Source organism: Cnephaeus nilssonii (assembly GCF_951640355.1).
Source record: "Cnephaeus nilssonii genome assembly, chromosome: 14".
Taxonomy (NCBI): Eukaryota; Metazoa; Chordata; class Mammalia; order Chiroptera; family Vespertilionidae; genus Cnephaeus; species Cnephaeus nilssonii.
This window is the reverse complement of record NC_137085.1, coordinates 80,249,829-80,264,136: the sequence shown is the minus strand read 5'-3', so window position 1 is coordinate 80,264,136 and position 14,308 is coordinate 80,249,829.

The window sequence follows — 14,308 nt, the reverse complement described above, 5'->3', positions numbered from 1 at the left end:
AGTGGGTTGAAACACTGTTTTCTTGTGAAGTAACTCTATTTCAAGGATTTCTGTAGTGTATAACATCCTTTCTAGACTAGAAACTTACATTTTGATGTCTTTTACACTTGTTCTCTCTCTATTATGTGATATTCATTAGTATTTGCTCTGAATGACTACTGATTTCTAGCTGTTTCCTATAATGGGCCTTATTTTCTACTTGTGGGACTTCACCACATGTAGAAACAACTTTATACAGTCTTCTGTGGACTTGCGAAGCTATATACACTTGTCTTTCAACTGTTTTACAGTTGAATACTACTTTTCAGTGAATTCTGGTGGTTTCAAACACTGGTTTCATGTGAACTAACTCTATTTCAAGTATTTCTGCAGTGTACAACATCCTTTCTAGACTAGAGACTTACATTTAGATGTCTTTTACACTTGTTCTCTCACTATTCTGTGATATTCATTAGTATTTGCTCTGAATGACTACTGATTTCTAGCTGTTTCCTATAATGGGCCTTCTTTTCTACTTGTGGGACTTCACCACATGTAGAAACAAGTTTATACACTCTTTCTGAAATTGAGAAGCTACATACACTTGTCTTTCAACTGTTTTACAGTTGAATACTACTTTTCAGTGAATTCTAGTGGGTTGAAACACTGTTTTCTTGTGAAGTAACTCTATTTCAAGGATTTCTGTAGTGTATAACATCCTTTCTAGACTAGAAACTTACATTTTGATGTCTTTTACACTTGTTCTCTCTCTATTATGTGATATTCATTAGTATTTGCTCTGAATGACTACTGATTTCTTGCTGTTTCCTATAATGGGCCTTATTTTCTACTTGTGGGACTTCACCACATGTAGAAACAACTTTATACACTCTTTTTCTGATCTTGAGAAGCTATATACACTTGTCTTTCAACTGTTTTACAGTTGAATACTACTTTTCAGTGAATTCTAGTGGGTTGAAACATTGTTTCCTTGTGAAGTAACTCTATTTCAAGGATTTCTGTAGTGTATAACATCCTTTCTAGACTAGAAACTTACATTTTGATGTCTTTTACACTTGTTCTCACACAATTCTATGATATTCATTAGTATTTGCTCTGAATGACTACTGATTTCTAGCTGTTTCCTATAATGGGCCTTCTTTTCTACTTGTGGGACTTCACCACATGTAGAAACAACTTTATACACTCTTTTCTGATCTTGAGAAGCTATATACACTTGTCTTTCAACTGTTTTACAGTTGAATACTACTTTTCAGTGAATTCTAGTGGGTTGAAACACTGTTTTCTTGTGAAGTAACTCTATTTCAAGGATTTCTGTAGTGTATAACATCCTTTCTAGACTAGAAACTTACATTTTGATGTCTTTTACACTTGTTCTCACACAATTCTATGATATTCATTAGTATTTCCTCTGAATTACTACTGATTTCTAGCTGTTTCCTATAATGGGCCTTCTGCTCTACTTGTGGGAGTTCACCACATGTAGAAACAACTTTATACAGTCTTCTGTGGACTTGCGAATCTATATAAACTTGTCTTTCAACTGTTTTACAGTTAAATACTACTTTTCTGAGCATTCTGGTGGTTTGAAACACTGGTTTCATGTGAGCTAACTCTATTTCAAGGATTTCTGCAGTGTACAACATCCTTTATAGACTAGAGACTTACATTTTGATGTCTTTTACACTTGTTCTCTATTATGTGATATTCATTAGTATTTGCTCTGAATGACTACTGATTTCTAGCTGTTTCCTATAATGGGCCTTCTTTTCTACTTGTGGGACTTCACCACATGTAGAAACAACTTTATACAGTCTTCTGTGGACTTGCGAAGCTATATACACTTGTCTTTCAACTGTTTTACAGTTGAATACTACTTTTCAGTGAATTCTGGTGGTTTCAAACACTGGTTTCATGTGAACTAACTCTATTTCAAGTATTTCTGCAGTGTACAACATCCTTTCTAGACTAGAGACTTACATTTAGATGTCTTTTACACTTTTTCTCTCTCTATTATGTGATATTCATTAGTATTTGCTCTGAATGACTACTGATTTCTAGCTGTTTCCTATAATGGGCCTTATTTTCTACTTGTGGGACTTCACCACATGTAGAAACAACTTTATACACTCTTCCCTGAACTTGAGAAGCTATATACAATTGTCTTTCAACTGTTTTACAGTTGAATACTACTTTTCAGTGAATTTTAGTGGGTTGAAACACTGTTTTCTTGTGAAGTAACTCTATTTCAAGGATTTCTGTAGTGTATAACATCCTTTCTAGACTAGAAACTTACATTTTGATGTCTTTTACTCTTGTTCTCACACAATTCTATGATATTCATGAGTATTTTCTCTGAATTACTACTGATTTCTAGCTGTTTCCTATAATGGGCCTTATTTTCTACTTGTGGTACTTCACCACATGTAGAAACAACTTTATACAGTCTTCTGTGGACTTGCGAAGCTATATACACTTGTCTTTCCACTGTTTTACTGTTGAACAATACTTTTCAGTGAATTCTAGTGGGATGAAACACTGTTTTCTTGTGAAGTAACTCTATTTCAAGGATTTCTGTAGTGTATAACATCCTTTCTAGACTAGAAACTTACATTTTGATGTCTTTTATACTTGTTCTCACACAATTCTATGATATTCATTAGTATTTCCTCAGAATTACTACTGATTTCTAGCTGTTTCCTATAATGGGCCTTCTGCTCTACTTGTGGGACTTCACCACATGTAGAAACAACTTTATACAGTCTTCTGTGGACTTGCGAAGCTATATACACTTGTCTTTCAACTGTTTTACAGTTGAACACTACTTTTCAGTGAATTCTAGTGGGTTGAAACACTGTTTTCTTGTGAAGTAACTCTATTTCAAGGATTTCTGTAGTGTATAACATCCTTTCTAGACTAGAAACTTACATTTTGATGTCTTTTACACTTGTTCTCACACAATTCTATGATATTCATTAGTATTTCCTCTGAATTACTACTGATTTCTAGCTGTTTCCTATAATGGGCCTTCTGCTCTACTTGTGGGAGTTCACCACATGTAGAAACAACTTTATACAATCTTCGGTGGACTTGCGAAGCTATATACACTTGTCTTTTAACTGTTTTACAGTTGAATACTACTTTTCAGTGAATTCTGGTGGTTTCAAACACTGGTTTCATGTGAACTAACTCTATTTCAAGTATTTCTGCAGTGTACAACATCCTTTCTAGACTAGAGACTTACATTTAGATGTCTTTTACACTTGTTCTCTCACTATTCTGTGATATTCATTAGTATTTGCTCTGAATGACTACTGATTTCTAGCTGTTTCCTATAATGGGCCTTCTTTTCTACTTGTGGGACTTCACCACATGTAGAAACAAGTTTATACACTCTTTCTGAAATTGAGAAGCTACATACACTTGTCTTTCAACTGTTTTACAGTTGAATACTACTTTTCAGTGAATTCTAGTGGGTTGAAACACTGTTTTCTTGAGAAGTAACTCTATTTCAAGGATTTCTGTAGTGTATAACATCCTTTCTAGACTAGAAACTTACATTTTGATGTCTTTTACACTTGTTCTCTCTCTATTATGTGATATTCATTAGTATTTGCTCTGAATGACTACTGATTTCTAGCTGTTTCCTATAATGGGCCTTATTTTCTACTTGTGGGACTTCACCACATGTAGAAACAACTTTATACACTCTTCCCTGAACTTGAGAAGCTATATACACTTGTCTTTCAACTGTTTTACAGTTGAATACTACTTTTCAGTGAATTCTAGTGGGATGAAACACTGTTTTCTTGTGAAGTAACTCTATTTCAAGGATTTCTGTAGTGTATAACATCCTTTCTAGACTAGAAACTTACATTTTGATGTCTTTTACTCTTGTTCTCACACAATTCTATGATATTCATGAGTATTTTCTCTGAATTACTACTGATTTCTAGCTGTTTCCTATAATGGGCCTTATTTTCTACTTGTGGGACTTCACCCCATGTAGAAACAACTTTATACACTCTTCCCTGAACTTGAGAAGCTATATACACTTGTCTTTCAACTGTTTTACAGTTGAACACTACTTTTCAGTGAATTCTAGTGGGTTGAAACACTGTTTTCTTGTGAAGTAACTCTATTTCAAGGATTTCTGTAGTGTATAACATCCTTTCTAGACTAGAAACTTACATTTTGATGTTTTTTACACTAGTTCTCACACAATTCTATGATATTCATTAGTATTTCCTCAGAATTACTACTGATTTCTAGCTGTTTCCTATAATGGGCCTTCTGCTCTACTTGTGGGACTTCACCACATGTAGAAACAACTTTATACAGTATTTTGTGGATTTGCGAATCTATATAAACTTGTCTTTCAACTGTTTTACAGTTAAATACTACTTTTCAGTGCATTCTGGTGGTTTGAAACACTGGTTTCATGTGAACTAACTCTATTTCAAAGATTTCTGCAGTGTACAACATCCTTTCTAGACTAGAGACTTACATTTTGATGTCTTTTACTCTTGTTCTCTCTCTATTCTATGATATTCATTAGTATTTGCTCTGAATGACTACTGATTTCTAGCTGTTTCCTATAATGGGCCTTATTTTCTACTTGTGGGACTTCACCACATGTAGAAACAACTTTATACACTCTTTTCTGATCTTGAGAAGCTATAAGAACTTGTCTTTCAACTGTTTTACAGTTGAATACTACTTTTCAGTGAATTCTAGTGGGTTGAAACACTGTTTTCTTGTGAAGTAACTCTATTTCAAGGATTTCTGTAGTGTATAACATCCTTTCTAGACTAGAAACTTACATTTTGATGTCTTTTACACTTGTTCTCACACAATTTTATGATATTCATTAGTATTTGCTCTGAATGACTACTGATTTCTAGCTGTTTCCTATAATGGGCCTTCTTTTCTACTTGTGGGACTGCACCACATGTAGAAACAACTTTATACACTCTTTTCTGATCTTGAGAAGCTATATACACTTTTCTTTCAACTGTTTTACAGTTGAATACTACTTTTCAGTGAATTCTAGTGGGTTGAAACACTGTTTTCTTGTGAAGTAACTCTATTTCAAGGATTTCTGTAGTGTATAACATCCTTTCTAGACTAGAAACTTACATTTTGATGTCTTTTACACTTGTTCTCACACAATTCTATGATATTCATTAGTATTTCCTCTGAATTACTACTGATTTCTAGCTGTTTCCTATAATGGGCCTTCTGCTCTACTTGTGGGAGTTCACCACATGTAGAAACAGCTTTATACAGTCTTCTGTGGACTTGCGAATCTATATAAACTTGTCTTTCAACTGTTTTACAGTTAAATACTACTTTTCCGAGCATTCTGGTGGTTTGAAACACTGGTTTCATGTGAGCTAACTCTATTTCAAGGATTTCTGCAGTGTACAACATCCTTTATAGACTAGAGACTTACATTTTGATGTCTTTTACACTTGTTCTCTATTATGTGATATTCATTAGTATTTGCTCTGAATGACTACTGATTTCTAGCTGTTGCCTATAATGGGCCTTCTTTTCTACTTGTGGGACTTCACCACATGTAGAAACAACTTTATACACTCTTCCCTGAACTTGAGAAGCTATATACAATTGTCTTTCAACTGTTTTACAGTTGAATACTACTTTTCAGTGAATTTTAGTGGGTTGAAACACTGTTTTCTTGTGAAGTAACTCTATTTCAAGGATTTCTGTAGTGTATAACATCCTTTCTAGACTAGAAACTTACATTTTGATGTCTTTTACTCTTGTTCTCACACAATTCTATGATATTCATGAGTATTTTCTCTGAATTACTACTGATTTCTAGCTGTTTCCTATAATGGGCCTTATTTTCTACTTGTGGTACTTCACCACATGTAGAAACAACTTTATACAGTCTTCTGTGGAATTGCGAAGCTATATACACTTGTCTTTCCACTGTTTTACTGTTGAACAATACTTTTCAGTGAATTCTAGTGGGTTGAAACACTGTTTTCTTGTGAAGTAACTCTATTTCAAGGATTTCTGTAGTGTATAACATCCTTTCTAGACTAGAAACTTACATTTTGATGTCTTTTATACTTGTTCTCACACAATTCTATGATATTCATTAGTATTTCCTCAGAATTACTACTGATTTCTAGCTGTTTCCTATAATGGGCCTTCTGCTCTACTTGTGGGACTTCACCACATGTAGAAACAACTTTATACAGTCTTCTGTGGACTTGCGAAGCTATATACACTTGTCTTTCAACTGTTTTACAGTTGAACACTACTTTTCAGTGAATTCTAGTGGGTTGAAACACTGTTTTCTTGTGAAGTAACTCTATTTCAAGGATTTCTGTAGTGTATAACATCCTTTCTAGACTAGAAACTTACATTTTGATGTCTTTTACACTTGTTCTCACACAATTCTATGATATTCATTAGTATTTCCTCTGAATTACTACTGATTTCTAGCTGTTTCCTATAATGGGCCTTCTTTTCTACTTGTGGGACTTCACCACATGTAGAAACAAGTTTATACACTCTTTCTGAAATTGAGAAGCTACATACACTTGTCTTTCAACTGTTTTACAGTTGAATACTACTTTTCAGTGAATTCTAGTGGGTTGAAACACTGTTTTCTTGAGAAGTAACTCTATTTCAAGGATTTCTGTAGTGTATAACATCCTTTCTAGACTAGAAACTTACATTTTGATGTCTTTTACACTTGTTCTCTCTCTATTATGTGATATTCATTAGTATTTGCTCTGAATGACTACTGATTTCTAGCTGTTTCCTATAATGGGCCTTATTTTCTACTTGTGGGACTTCACCACATGTAGAAACAACTTTATACACTCTTCCCTGAACTTGAGAAGCTATATACACTTGTCTTTCAACTGTTTTACAGTTGAATACTACTTTTCAGTGAATTCTAGTGGGATGAAACACTGTTTTCTTGTGAAGTAACTCTATTTCAAGGATTTCTGTAGTGTATAACATCCTTTCTAGACTAGAAACTTACATTTTGATGTCTTTTACTCTTGTTCTCACACAATTCTATGATATTCATGAGTATTTTCTCTGAATTACTACTGATTTCTAGCTGTTTCCTATAATGGGCCTTATTTTCTACTTGTGGGACTTCACCCCATGTAGAAACAACTTTATACACTCTTCCCTGAACTTGAGAAGCTATATACACTTGTCTTTCAACTGTTTTACAGTTGAACACTACTTTTCAGTGAATTCTAGTGGGTTGAAACACTGTTTTCTTGTGAAGTAACTCTATTTCAAGGATTTCTGTAGTGTATAACATCCTTTCTAGACTAGAAACTTACATTTTGATGTTTTTTACACTAGTTCTCACAAAATTCTATGATATTCATTAGTATTTCCTCAGAATTACTACTGATTTCTAGCTGTTTCCTATAATGGGCCTTCTGCTCTACTTGTGGGACTTCACCACATGTAGAAACAACTTTATACAGTATTCTGTGGATTTGCGAATCTATATAAACTTGTCTTTCAACTGTTTTACAGTTAAATACTACTTTTCAGTGCATTCTGGTGGTTTGAAACACTGGTTTCATGTGAACTAACTCTATTTCAAAGATTTCTGCAGTGTACAACATCCTTTCTAGACTAGAGACTTACATTTTGATGTCTTTTACTCTTGTTCTCTCTCTATTCTATGATATTCATTAGTACTTGCTCTGAATGACTACTGATTTCTAGCTGTTTCCTATAATGGGCCTTCTTTTCTACTTGTGGGACTTCACCACATGTAGAAACAACTTTATACACTCTTTCCTGATCTTGAGAAGCTATATACACTTGTCTTTCAACTGTTTTACAGTTGAATACTACTTTTCAGTGAATTCTAGTGGGTTGAAACACTGTTTTCTTGTGAAGTAACTCTATTTCAAGGATTTCTGTAGTGTATAACATACTTTCTAGACTAGAAACTTACATTTTGATGTCTTTTACACTTGTTCTCACACAATTCTATGATATTCATTAGTATTTCCTCTGAATTACTACTGATTTCTAGCTGTTTCCTATAATGGGCCTTCTGCTCTACTTGTGGGAGTTCACCACATGTAGAAACAACTTTATACAGTCTTCTGTGGACTTGCGAATCTATATAAACTTGTCTTTCAACTGTTTTACAGTTAAATACTACTTTTCCGAGCATTCTGGTGGTTTGAAACACTGGTTTCATGTGAGCTAACTCTATTTCAAGGATTTCTGCAGTGTACAACATCCTTTATAGACTAGAGACTTACATTTTGATGTCTTTTACACTTGTTCTCTCACTATTCTTTGATATTCATTAGTATTTGCTCTGAATGACTACTGATTTCTAGCTGTTTCCTATAATGGGCCTTCTTTTCTACTTGTGGGACTTCACCACATGTAGAAACAACTTTATACACTCTTCCCTGAACTTGAGAAGCTATATACAATTGTCTTTCAACTGTTTTACAGTTGAATACTACTTTTCAGTGAACTTTAGTGGGTTGAAACACTGTTTTCTTGTGAAGTAACTCTATTTCAAGGATTTCTGTAGTGTATAACATCCTTTTAGACTAGAAACTAACATTATGATGTCTTTTACACTTGTTCTCACACAATTCTATGATATTCATTAGTATTTCCTCTGAATTACTACTGATTTCTAGCTGTTTCCTATAATGGGCCTTCTTTTCTACTTGTGGGACTTCACCACATGTAGAAACAACTTTATACAGTCTTCTGTGGACTTGCGAAGCTATATACACTTGTCTTTCAACTGTTTTACAGTTGAATACTACTTTTCAGTGAATTCTGGTGGTTTCAAACACTGGTTTCATGTGAACTAACTCTATTTCAAGTATTTCTGCAGTGTACAACATCCTTTCTAGACTAGAGACTTACATTTAGATGTCTTTTACACTTGTTCTCTCACTATTCTGTGATATTCATTAGTATTTGCTCTGAATGACTACTGATTTCTAGCTGTTTCCTATAATGGGCCTTCTTTTCTACTTGTGGGACTTCACCACATGTAGAAACAACTTTATACACTCTTTCTGAAATTGAGAAGCTACATACACTTGTCTTTCAACTGTTTTACAGTTGAATACTACTTTTCAGTGAATTCTAGTGGGATGAAACACTGTTTTCTTGTGAAGTAACTCTATTTCAAGGATTTCTGTAGTGTATAACATCCTTTCTAGACTAGAAACTTACATTTTGATGTCTTTTACTCTTGTTCTCACACAATTCTATGATATTCATGAGTATTTTCTGTGAATTACTACTGATTTCTAGCTGTTTCCTATAATGGGCCTTCTGCTCTACTTGTGGGAGTTCACCACATGTAGAAACAACTTTATACAGTCTTCTGTGGACTTGCGAATCTATATAAACTTGTCTTTCAACTGTTTTACAGTTAAATACTACTTTTCCGAGCATTCTGGTGGTTTGAAACACTGGTTTCATGTGAGCTAACTCTATTTCAAGGATTTCTGCAGTGTACAACATCCTTTATAGACTAGAGACTTACATTTTGATGTCTTTTACACTTGTTCTCTCTCTATTATGTGATATTCATTAGTATTTGCTCTGAATGACTACTGATTTCTAGCTGTTTCCTATAATGGGCCTTCTTTTCTACTTGTGGGACTTCACCACATGTAGAAACAACTTTATACACTCTTCCCTGAACTTGAGAAGCTATATACAATTGTCTTTCAACTGTTTTACAGTTGAATACTACTTTTCAGTGAACTTTAGTGGGTTGAAACACTGTTTTCTTGTGAAGTAACTCTATTTCAAGGATTTCTGTAGTGTATAACATCCTTTCTAGACTAGAAACTAACATTATGATGTCTTTTACACTTGTTCTCACACAATTCTATGATATTCATTAGTATTTCCTCTGAATTACTACTGATTTCTAGCTGTTTCCTATAATGGGCCTTCTTTTCTACTTGTGGGACTTCATCACATGTAGAAACAACTTTATACAGTCTTCTGTGGACTTGCGAAGCTATATACACTTGTCTTTCAACTGTTTTACAGTTGAATACTACTTTTCAGTGAATTCTGGTGGTTTCAAACACTGGTTTCATGTGAACTAACTCTATTTCAAGTATTTCTGCAGTGTACAACATCCTTTCTAGACTAGAGACTTACATTTAGATGTCTTTTACACTTGTTCTCTCACTATTCTGTGATATTCATTAGTATTTGCTCTGAATGACTACTGATTTCTAGCTGTTTCCTATAATGGGCCTTCTTTTCTACTTGTGGGACTTCACCACATGTAGAAACAAGTTTATACACTCTTTCTGAAATTGAGAAGCTACATACACTTGTCTTTCAACTGTTTTACAGTTGAATACTACTTTTCAGTGAATTCTAGTGGGATGAAACACTGTTTTCTTGTGAAGTAACTCTATTTCAAGGATTTCTGTAGTGTATAACATCCTTTCTAGACTAGAAACTTACATTTTGATGTCTTTTACTCTTGTTCTCACACAATTCTATGATATTCATGAGTATTTTCTGTGAATTACTACTGATTTCTAGCTGTTTCCTATAATGGGCCTTATTTTCTACTTGTGGGACTTCACCACATGTAGAAACAACTTTATACACTCTTCTCTGAACTTGAGAAGCTATACACACTTGTCTTTCAACTGTTTTACAGTTGAATACTACTTTTCCGTGAATTCCGGTGGTTTCAAACACTGGTTTCATGTGAACTAACTCTATTTCAAGGATTTGTGCAGTGTACAACATCCTTTCTAGCCTAGAAACGTACATTTTGATGGTTTTCCACTTGTTCTCCCACAATTCTATGATATTCATTAGTATTTCCTCTGAATTACTACTGATTTCTAGCTGTTTCCTATAAAGGGCCTTCTGCTCTACTTGTGGGACTTCGCCACATGTAGAAACAACTTTATACACTCCTATCTGGACTTGCGAAGCTATATAAACTTGTCTTGCAACTGTTTTACAGTTGAATACTACTTTTCAGTGAATTCTAGTGGGTTGAAACACTGTTTTCTTGTGATGTAACTCTATTTCAAGGATTTCTGTAGTGTATAACATCCTTTCTAGAATAGAAACTTACATTTTGATGTCTTTTACACTTGTTCTCAAACAATTCTGTGATATTCATTAGTATTTCCTCTGAATTACTACTGATTTGTAGCTGTTTCCCATAATGGGCCTTCTTTTCTACTTGTGGGACTTCACCACATGTAGAAACTACTTTATACACTCTTCTCTAGACATGCGAAGCTATGTAAACTTGTCTTTCAACTGTTTTACAGTTAAATACTACTTTTCAGTGAATTCTGTTGGTTTGAAACACTGGTTTCATGTGAACTAACTCTATTTCAAGGATTTCTGCAGTGTGAAACATCCTTTCCAGACTAGAGACTTACATTTTGGTGTCTTTTACACTTGTTCTCTCACTATTCTGTTATATTCATTAGTATTTGCTCTGAATGACTACTGATTTGTAGCTGTTTCCCATAATGGGCCTTCTTTTCTATTTGTGGGACTTCACCACATGTAGAAACAACTTTATACACTCTTCTCTGAACTTGAGAAGCTATACACACTTGTCTTTCAACTGTTTTACAGTTGAATACTACTTTTCCGTGAATTCCGGTGGTTTCAAACACTGGTTTCATGTGAACTAACTCTATTTCAAGGATTTGTGCAGTGTACAACATCCTTTCTAGACTAGGGACTTACATTTTTATGTCTTTTACACTTGTTCTCTCACTATTCTTTGATATTCATTAGTATTTGCTCTGAATGACTACTGATTTCTAGCTGTTTCCTATAATGGGCCTTCTTTTCTACTTGTGGGACTTCACCAAATGTATAAACTACTTTATACACTCTTCTCTAGACTTGCGAAGCTATATAAACTTGTCTTTCAACTGTTTTACAGTTGAATACTACTTTTCAGTGAATTCCGGTGGTTTGAAACACTGGTTTCATGTGAACTAACTCTATTTCAAGGATTTGTGCAGTGTACAACATCCTTTCTAGCCTAGAAACGTACATTTTGATGGTTTTCCACTTGTTCTCCCACAATTCTATGATATTCATTAGTATTTCCTCTGAATTACTACTGATTTCTAGCTGTTTCCTATAAAGGGCCTTCTGCTCTACTTGTGGGACTTCGCCACATGTAGAAACAACTTTATACACTCCTATCTGGACTTGCGAAGCTATATAAACTTGTCTTGCAACTGTTTTACAGTTGAATACTACTTTTCAGTGAATTCTAGTGGGTTGAAACACTGTTTTCTTGTGATGTAACTCTATTTCAAGGATTTCTGTAGTGTATAACATCCTTTCTAGAATAGAAACTTACATTTTGATGTCTTTTACACTTGTTCTCAAACAATTCTGTGATATTCATTAGTATTTCCTCTGAATTACTACTGATTTGTAGCTGTTTCCCATAATGGGCCTTCTTTTCTACTTGTGGGACTTCACCACATGTAGAAACTACTTTATACACTCTTCTCTAGACATGCGAAGCTATGTAAACTTGTCTTTCAACTGTTTTACAGTTAAATACTACTTTTCAGTGAATTCTGTTGGTTTGAAACACTGGTTTCATGTGAACTAACTCTATTTCAAGGATTTCTGCAGTGTGAAACATCCTTTCCAGACTAGAGACTTACATTTTGGTGTCTTTGCACTTGTTCTCTCACTATTCTGTTATATTCATTAGTATTTGCTCTGAATGACTACTGATTTGTAGCTGTTTCCCATAATGGGCCTTCTTTTCTATTTGTGGGACTTCACCACATGTAGAAACAACTTTATACACTCTTCTCTGAACTTGAGAAGCTATACACACTTGTCTTTCAACTGTTTTACAGTTGAATACTACTTTTCCGTGAATTCCGGTGGTTTCAAACACTGGTTTCATGTGAACTAACTCTATTTCAAGGATTTGTGCAGTGTACAACATCCTTTCTAGACTAGGGACTTACATTTTTATGTCTTTTACACTTGTTCTCTCACTATTCTTTGATATTCATTAGTATTTGCTCTGAATGACTACTGATTTCTAGCTGTTTCCTATAATGGGCCTTCTTTTCTACTTGTGGGACTTCACCAAATGTATAAACTACTTTATACACTCTTCTCTAGACTTGCGAAGCTATATAAACTTGTCTTTCAACTGTTTTACAGTTGAATACTACTTTTCAGTGAATTCCGGTGGTTTTGTAACACTGGTTTCATGTGAACTAACTCTATTTCAAGGATTTGTGCAGTGTACAACATCCTTTCTAGCCTAGAAACGTACATTTTGATGGTTTTCCACTTGTTCTCCCACAATTCTATGATATTCATTAGTATTTCCTCTGAATTACTACTGATTTCTAGCTGTTTCCTATAAAGGGCCTTCTGCTCTACTTGTGGGACTTCGCCACATGTAGAAACAACTTTATACACTCCTATCTGGACTTGCGAAGCTATATAAACTTGTCTTGCAACTGTTTTACAGTTGAATACTACTTTTCAGTGAATTCTAGTGGGTTGAAACACTGTTTTCTTGTGATGTAACTCTATTTCAAGGATTTCTGTAGTGTATAACATCCTTTCTAGAATAGAAACTTACATTTTGATGTCTTTTACACTTGTTCTCAAACAATTCTGTGATATTCATTAGTATTTCCTCTGAATTACTACTGATTTGTAGCTGTTTCCCATAATGGGCCTTCTTTTCTACTTGTGGGACTTCACCACATGTAGAAACTACTTTATACACTCTTCTCTAGACATGCGAAGCTATGTAAACTTGTCTTTCAACTGTTTTACAGTTAAATACTACTTTTCAGTGAATTCTGTTGGTTTGAAACACTGGTTTCATGTGAACTAACTCTATTTCAAGGATTTCTGCAGTGTGAAACATCCTTTCCAGACTAGAGACTTACATTTTGGTGTCTTTTACACTTGTTCTCTCACTATTCTGTTATATTCATTAGTATTTGCTCTGAATGACTACTGATTTGTAGCTGTTTCCCATAATGGGCCTTCTTTTCTATTTGTGGGACTTCACCACATGTAGAAACAACTTTATACACTCTTCTCTGAACTTGAGAAGCTATACACACTTGTCTTTCAACTGTTTTACAGTTGAATACTACTTTTCCGTGAATTCCGGTGGTTTCAAACACTGGTTTCATGTGAACTAACTCTATTTCAAGGATTTGTGCAGTGTACAACATCCTTTCTAGACTAGGGACTTACATTTTTATGTCTTTTA